This window comes from Cryptomeria japonica, chromosome 11 (genome assembly GCF_030272615.1).
Source record: "Cryptomeria japonica chromosome 11, Sugi_1.0, whole genome shotgun sequence".
NCBI lineage: Eukaryota > Viridiplantae > Streptophyta > Pinopsida > Cupressales > Cupressaceae > Cryptomeria > Cryptomeria japonica.
In genome coordinates this window covers 540,932,935-540,940,033 of record NC_081415.1, presented here as the reverse complement: position 1 = coordinate 540,940,033, position 7,099 = coordinate 540,932,935, and the positions used below count along the sequence as shown (strand labels likewise).

General features: G+C 33.5%; 1 long non-coding RNA gene across 1 annotated transcript; it reads right to left on the bottom strand.

The window, feature by feature from the left end:
* Positions 1-2,568: 2,568 nt before the first annotated feature.
* LOC131049048 (uncharacterized) lies at positions 2,569-5,305 on the bottom strand. The gene is made up of 3 exons (XR_009106655.2): positions 4,616-5,305; positions 4,472-4,527; positions 2,569-2,956 (listed from the first exon to the last, which is right to left on the bottom strand). It is a non-coding gene; the product is annotated as an uncharacterized LOC131049048 (long non-coding RNA).
* Positions 5,306-7,099: the final 1,794 nt, after the last annotated feature.

Genomic DNA, 7,099 nt, shown 5'->3' with positions numbered 1-7,099 from the left:
TGGGTAACTATGACTTATGAGCTTGTTCACTATTTAAGAGAATGTGTGTTTAAACAACTATACTAATTAACTAAACTATTTGAGTTGTCCTAGTGGTGGAGAAATTGTGATCTTGAAAGAGAAGACTCAAGTTCAAATCATACAAGGGGGTAAGGTATGTACGCCTCATTTGTAGTGCAGTTAGGTACCTCCCGCAAGGAGTACGAGGTTGTCTCATACTGCTCTAACCCACCTATAGACCCATACATAGATGGTTGGCATCATGGACTATAAAAGCCCCTTTCATTTCCTTTCCTAGAAGAAGAAAATACAAACGATGAAGATCCTTTGAGTAGCTCTGTAAACCCTTTGCCAAGGATGAACTCTTGGGTTTAGGATGATAGTGTAATGTTATGGTGTCTTATACGGATGGACTATAAAGGCTACCACAAAAAAGTACTAAATATTCTATTCCACATTTTGAGGACTGAACACCATGAAAACACATAATACAAGAAGTATTGAATAGAACTAAAGTAATAAAATGACAAGGAAAGATAGAGGGATATCACCAAAAACCATGAATGAAGCTCCAATAAGGGTGACGATCTTCTCCATTTAAGCTTGCACACATAAGACCAAATTGAAATGTTTGGGTAACTGTGTTAAGAGGTTTGCCTTGGTCAAACCCTTGTTTTGGTGTCCCACCTCCATGAATAGAGTTTAGACAAGATTATAGTCAAACTTACATAAACAAACAATGAACAATATAATGATAAACAAGACAATAGATAAAAAGAAAAAACCCAAAAAGTTTTCCCTTAAAACCAAAAGCAACGGAGCTTGTTGGAATGAAGTAAAACAACAACCTTGAGGAAGTGTAGCTTTGTTGGATGTCTCTGAAATAGCGGAATAGTAATGTGGTAGAATATGTGAGTGAAAGAAAGAAACAATGGAGCATTGGTGTGCTGTGAAAATGTTCAAGAAGTTCAAAGATTGTAAGAGAGATTCAAACATAGCCAAGAGAGAGGGAAAATGAAGCAAAAAGGTAAACTATATTGAATAGCCAGTTGTTCTTGACGTCGGCGCGAGCACACAGAGGCGTTACACTACAAATTTAGCAAGTGTAACATCCCAACAAACAACTTAGTGGCGAATGTTCACGGGAAGCTAGTGCAACCCACGAATGCGGTTGTAGTGCGCACACATTCGAGTGTGATTCAGACCTAATGATCAAGGAATAAGATATGAAAGGTGGCAAGGATGTATGTCATATCAGGGATTAAGATTTAAAGTTCACAATTCTCTTTAATTACAGCTAAAGAGAAGGCTCATGTAATGTGAAATTGCATGGGGTTGTAATTTATGACGTTACACAAACCTTTTACATTCGTTATTCTTGAATAAGGCTTTAATATTTATTGGGGGCATTGTTGTTTGTGTTTTCCATAAAATGTGAATATATAGTTGGCAAAAATGGATTTGTACTTTGAATTATCATTAGTATTGAAATCATAGTAAAAGTTTTTGCGAAGATATTAAAGGAGACAATCAAAGAAAGAAAAGGAGAAAGTTGGAATAAAACGAAAGTGATGTGGTTTAAAAAATATATACATATATTCTCAAGATTTTATGATTTTTCACAAATTTAATTATGTTATGGTGGTTTTTAGGTAAATTTTTTGCAAACTTTCTCATTCAAATGTGTATTCTAATAGTATGTAATTTTATCCTAAGTTTGTTAGTATGTAATTTTATTAAGTTTGTTTAGACATTTGGTCTACAATTTGAAATTTGATCTTTTGATGTTTTTACATTAAAAGCAACTTTACATATTAAAATTGGCATGTTAATGAAATTTGATCTTTTGATGTTTTTACATTAAAAGCAACTTTACAGATTAAAATTGACATGTTAATTAAATTCAAAATCATAATTGAATTCTAGATTCAGAGTGCTTATCCAGTACAATTTCTATTTAACCATAATTATGGCAGGAGCTAAACTGGCTCCAAAACAGTCAAATCGTACATCGTGTTATTGACTGTTTGAAAAATCATAGCCGTAGCTTACAAAATCAACAGTGTATAACGTGTGACTAACTTTCGTGTTATGCACTTTCCATGCAAACGTACTGTGTTTTTGAAACCAGAATAGCTGCATCCCATAATTATTACTTAATACAAAGTTTGAATTCCAATACGTTTTGGAATTTCAATTAATTAAAAATTATAGTCAAATCAATAGGCAGTATACTGGATAGACAATCCATCCCTCTAGTTTCTAGAGCCACTTGATTGGATGAAACAGGCTGTATAACGATATCATGCTCGATTGTACTATATTCTTCACGAGGCATCATCTTTAGTGGAATGATGAATATTGCAGCTACATCATGATGTCAATTCATTCTTTTTGGACAAAATGGAATAAGCTGTCATCTCAAATCCCATGGAGGAAGAAGAAATGAATCCAAAGCCTTTGAATCTAACTACCAAAAAAAACAATTTCAGAAACAAATAGTTTGCATCACTTGCCATAAAATATACAAGAGTTGGCTAAATTACAACAAACACACAAAATACTCTCTAGATTGCAGCAACATATGTTACCTATTCTGGCTGATTCAGTGAAAAATTCAAATAATTAGGACAGTATTTCATGCCCACAACATAAATATTCTTTCTACATGTACATCTGGTTATAATGTCTCCACTAAACATTCTAAGTCTTAATTTGTTGAAGCCCATACAGGATTAAACTATCAGAGAAACTTTCTCTGGAAATCTAATAGTACAGAGGGAGCTTATTTGCTATAAGTTACAAAAAAGCAATCTTAGGGTGTAGAATTTGTATAAATGTAATCACTGTCTTCGATCTCCCGAGTTGCAGAATTATGGCATTCCTCTGCCTTATCATGATGAACATAGCTCTCTTCACAGTTTGCCATCACCTTGTGCGTTTTACCTTCGGTAACCTGCAGATATATATACACAATAGACAAACCATCAATATAGAAAAATAAACCAGAGGTTTTGACCTTACGGTCCCCCATAAATACAAATCCCTTACCCTAATAATGATAGTGGAATCTGATTTGTTGCTATTATATATTTAATGAAATTTGGGTGTATTGATCAGAGAAAGATAGGTCATGAAATGAATTGAAACAATGAGAAGTTGAAGAGGTATATTGATCAGAGAAAGATAGTCAGAAATGAAGTGAAACGATGAGAAACCAAAGCTATATTTTGAACTTATACTCTCCTAGGCAACATCATTGCCACTAAGAGAAAACCACTATGCATAAGAGACATTATTTATCAATAAGGCTAAGCTCTCCTCACAGAGCTGCTGAACACATACGTTGGTAAATGTAGATCAGGAAGAACATGTCCATGCTTACTCTGTAAGAAGGAAGAAATTGATGATGCTGTAGTATCTTGTCTAGGAACAACTAAGGTACAGAGAATGAGAATGTGTAGATCAGCTTGGGCAGTTTTATTACTGATGCTATTGTACGGCTCATATTGTAATTCTAGGAAATGGCTATCTATGGTGTATGATGCACCAATACATAAATTATCTTCATACATTAATTTATTTATTGCTTATGTGCATCCTAGGGTGCTGATAGTCATTTCTATAAGTTATCCTCATATTATGTGCATCCTAGGGTGCTGATAGCCATTTCTATAAGTTATCCTCATATACTTATGTATTGCTTATGTGCATCCTAGAGACTGGATAGCTGTTTCCATTTAGAGATTGGTATATTTCATCTATATTTCCAATATCCTTGGAAGATGCTAATGGAATTATCATCCCAGCTTGGGAGAACATTCAAGGAATATCAGGACAGCCTTAGGCATATTATCTATTTCCAACGTCCTGAAATTATTATCCCAGCTTGGGAGAACATTCAAAGAACATTGGAACAACCTATTCTATACCATATCGCCAGACTTGGAAATGGGTAAACTTAATCTATCAAGCACAGCCTTTTCTGTACGGTATCGACAGATTTGGAGATGGGTATATACTTCATCTGTTTCCAATATGTAGGAATTAGCATCCCAGCTTGTGAGAACATTCAAAGACTACTAGAACATTCTCTTCTATACTGTATAGCCAGATTTTGACATGGGTATACTTTATATATCTGTGACAGCCTTTTCTACACGGTCTTGCCAGATTTGGACATGGGTACACTTCATCTATCCCCAAAATCCTTCCTAGGTGTTTACGGGATTATCATCCTAGCTTCGAAGAACATTTAAGGCTTATACTCTCTATCCATAAAAGGATGCATTTTCAAGAAGGTAACACATGTAAGCTTCAACCTGGATCTGATATATGAAACAGTGAATTCACAAGACCTTAAAATGACATAAATGTAAAATCATGGGGATGAACATTCTGGATGCATTACATATACATCAGATCTAACATTCTACACCTTACTAGATATTTTGCATATTTCATTTCATACATTCAGTTGGGCTTTGCCCGGATTGCCTCCTGCTCCCACCATCTCATTACTCTTATCTGCAAAACACCGAATCCCATTTTAAGCCATACACTACACAGTACTGAAAACTGATAAAACATAAGCATCTAAATTGCATAAACAGACCTTTTAAAAGAGCTCGTGAGGCATGGGAGTGTTGAAAGAAGAAAGTAATAATAATAAGCAATGTCAAGACTTGAAGCTTATGAAAGCTCTTCATATTTGATAATATCTTTCTTCTTTCTTCTTTCTCTCTTCTCTTCTCTTCTCTGGTCTGGTCTGGTCTGATCTGGTCCCCCTTTTATGATGCAGTCTGAATCAAAATCATCGACAGATGTCACAATCTGCTTCACGTGTACAGAAGAATCTCTTCTCTCTGCATGTCAACTTTAATTATTTTGTTGCGTTGCTGCATTTGATTATATCTGGTCAAATGAAACGGCCACTTGTAAGTAATGACAGACAGCGTGCAATGAATTGCGGTGTGGAGAGTACCGAAAATCCCTGCAAACCGATAGCTTTTGTTTCTCTTCTGTTTGTTTTTATTCCCAAATAGCCTGCAAAATGATGCGCTCATGCCTGAAACCCATTTACCACCTCGTGTTTTGTACTTTGAATGTTGACCTCACTCACAAAATCTCAACTTCGATGACATTAAATTCTCTATCTCAAGTTCTTGAAATGCTAGAACAGCCACTTTTAGTTAAAAAAGATTTTTTAACAAAGGGTGGAAGTAGAGGCATAAGCACCAGATTTTTTAACAAAGGGTGCGATTGGAAATAGCTTGCAGGTCCGTACTCTGGTCGGCTGATTATTCACAAGAGAAGGATTGTGCTCATCTTTCTAGAACAGTCTGGAAAATGCTAATTATCATTTTTTGGTAATAATTGTTTAGAATTTTTACTTCTTTTTTAGGTAAGCAACTGGCTTTTTTATTCCCTACAATTTGAAGTTTGCTGTTCAGAGATTGTCGGTGCTTGAAAAATATTTGGTTGTAGATTTTGTTTAAATTAATTTCCCATTTATGATTCACTATTCTGCAATTTGAAGTTTATATTTAGTTTTTTTATTCAACATATATGTTATTTTTCTTTTTTTATATATATATGTCAAATATGTTTTGTTCATAAATATTCATCTCATTATGATGTTTGATTTGGATTCATCTCTCATAACTTTGCATTTGTGATTGCAATGTTCTGTCATATCATCAAGACATGGATCTTACAAGTTTTGTACATCTCATTATGATATTTGACTTGGATTCATCACTCATAACTTTCCATTTGTGATTGCAATGTTTTGTCATATCATCAAGATGTGGGTCTAGCAAGTTCCATACATCTCATTATGATGTTCGACTTAGATTCTTCTCTCATAACTTTTCATGTATGATTGTAATGTTGTGTCATATCATTAAGACATGGGTCATGCAAGTTTTGTACATCTCATTATGATATTTGACTTGGATTCATCTCTCATAACTTTTCATCTGTCATTGCAATATTTTGTCATATCATCAAGACATGGGTCTTACAAGTTTCATTGTAATATGAATTTTGGGACTAGGAATACATTTAATGAGTTAGCTAATCCTATCATATGAAGAGCCTCAACATTTGTAGGGGTTGTTACAATCTTCTTATTAGAGTATTTTGTCTTGTGAATTATCATTATTGACAATGAAAACTTATTTTTCTCTACTTAATAAGTCAATTTATGTCAAGTATGATTTAGTGTTAATGTAATGCAATAGATGTAACATACTCCAAATGTAAACTATTCTTATATCCTTTGAGAAGGACTTTAATTACATCATAGCCTTTGTTTATTAAATTAAAATGTAAATATTTATAATTGAATTTGAACATGTTGATATTTAATTGATTGAATCTCTTAAGATCATGTTTTTTACTAAAAAGGATAAATCAAGACGAGATTGAAAGGAAGTCTAAGATTGGATCTATGTCTCCAAGTAAGTTAAAGATAACATGTTTGAACTATGAAAAAATTGGTTGTATTAATCTAATGAATTTTGATGATGATTTTCAACAAATTAAAAGTTATAGATGAGTTTTTTGCATCTTCGATTACACATGCAAGTGATTATGCATCTTGGAGCATCATTTCACATGACTTTGGACATAGGGACCTTATGTTTTTTGTCATGGGAACTATGATGGTGAAACAACCTTCTCAAAAGAGCAAGAATAGGAAAGAATAAAGGAGATCCAAGTCTAAGGGTAGATATAAAGATCTAGGCAAGTTAAAAGTAAAATATTGGAATTGTGGCAAAAGTGTCTATATTAAGAAAAACATGTAATTTGTGAGGAAGGTTAAGTTAAAAAAGGATTTGATGGTGATTGAACAAATAATAATATAAAGATGAATTTCTTGCATTTTCTATTATACATGGAAGTGGTGATGAATAGTTAATTGATTTTGGAGTATTATTCCACATGACTTCACATAGAGAATGATTTTTTCTTGCTTGATAATTTATTTTACAAAAGCATTGGCTGAGGAAAAATCAAGTTCACATTTAAATATTAAAGAGTCAAGACTCTCTTCAATGTTTTACATGTTCCAATTTGGTTCGAAACCCAATAT